Consider the following 1743-nt stretch of genomic DNA (forward strand, 5'->3'; position numbering starts at 1 on the left):
GACCACCCCAAGGACACCACAACAAAATGGTGTCTCAAATAGACGAAATCAGACTCTATTAGATATGGTTTGATCAATATTAAGTTATTGTGAATTACCTTTAAGTTTTGGGGGTTTTGCCTTAGAGACAACTATATATATATATTCTGAATAGGGTTCCAACTAAAGTTATTACAAAGACACCTTTTGAGTTGTGGCTTGGGCAAAAGCCTAGTCTACAACATCTTAAGGTTTGGGGTTGCATTGCATATGTGCGAAAATAGCAAACTGATAAGTTGGAATCTCGTACAGATAAGTGTTATTTCTTGGGATACCCCAAAGGTACTATAGGGTATTATTTTTATAACCTTGTAAAACAAAAGATTATTGTAAGTAAGTATGCCACTTTTCTTGAAGAGGATTTTATTGTGAGACAATCTGATCCTGTAGTCATAGAAGAATTATCTAATGACCAAGTTCCATCTACATCAATTGTACTAGTAGACCCTATTACTGCAACTCCTAATGTTGCACCACAACACAAAGAGCCTAGACATAGTGGGAGGATTATTAGACCGCCTACTAGGTACACCCTTCTTACACAAGAGGAAGATAGAGTAGAAGAGTTCTACATGGTGTCTGATTCATCTGAATTGAATCCAAATACATATCCTGAGGCTCTTAGGGATGTGGATGCAGTTAAATGGCTAGAGGCTATGTGCTTAGAAATAGACTCTATGTATTCCAACCATGTTTGGACTCTTGTTAATCCACCTCAAGGTATAAAACCAGTTGGGTATAAATGGATTTTTAAGAGAAAGAAAGGCATGGATGGAAAAGTAGAACGTTTCAAAGCAAGACTGATAGCAAAAGGTTATACCCAAGAAGAAGCTATTGATTATGATGAAACCTTTTCTCTAGGGGCAATGATAAAATCCATTAGGATTTTATTGTCAATAGCTACATACTATGATTATGATATCTGGCAAATGGATGTACAAATAGCATTTCTAAATGGATATCTTGATGAAGATATCTATATAATACAGCCAGAAGGGTTTGTATCTCAAAAGGAGGAAACTAAAGTATGCAAGTTGATGAGATCTATTTATAGTCTCAAACATGCCTCTAGGAGTTGGAATATCCATTTTGATCAGACTATCAAATTGTTTAGGTTTGAACAAAATTTGGATGAACCATGTGTTTACATAAAGATTACTGTGAGTGCAGTTTGTTTTCTTGTCCTATATGTTGATGATATATTACTCATTGGGAATGATGTGGACATGCTTACATCTGTAAAAGTGTGGTTGTCTGTTAATTTCTCAATGAAAGACTTTGGGAAAGCTAATTATATCCTTGATATAAGACTTGTGAGAGATTGTAAGAATATGTTAGGCTTGTCACAGTCCAATTACATAGATAAGATTCTGGCTAGGTTCAATATGCAAGATTCAAAGAAAGGAAATGTTCCTTTCAGACATGGAGTTACATTATCTAAGTCACAGTGCCCTCAAACTACTGAGGACATTGAGACTATGAGGAGGATTCCTTATGCATCAGTTGTAGGGAGTCTCATGTACGCAATGTTATGTACCAGGCTAGATATATGTTATGCTGTAGGGATTGTGAGCCAATATCAATCCAACCCTGAACAGGAACATTGGATAGCTGTTAAGAATATCCTCAAATATTTGAGAAGAACCAAGGATCTTTTCTTAGTCTATGGTTGTGATCAGTTGTCAGTTTTGGGTTATATAGACT

The sequence above is a fragment of the Macadamia integrifolia genome, chromosome 3 (genome assembly GCF_013358625.1).
Source record: "Macadamia integrifolia cultivar HAES 741 chromosome 3, SCU_Mint_v3, whole genome shotgun sequence".
Classification (NCBI taxonomy): Eukaryota; Viridiplantae; Streptophyta; class Magnoliopsida; order Proteales; family Proteaceae; genus Macadamia; species Macadamia integrifolia.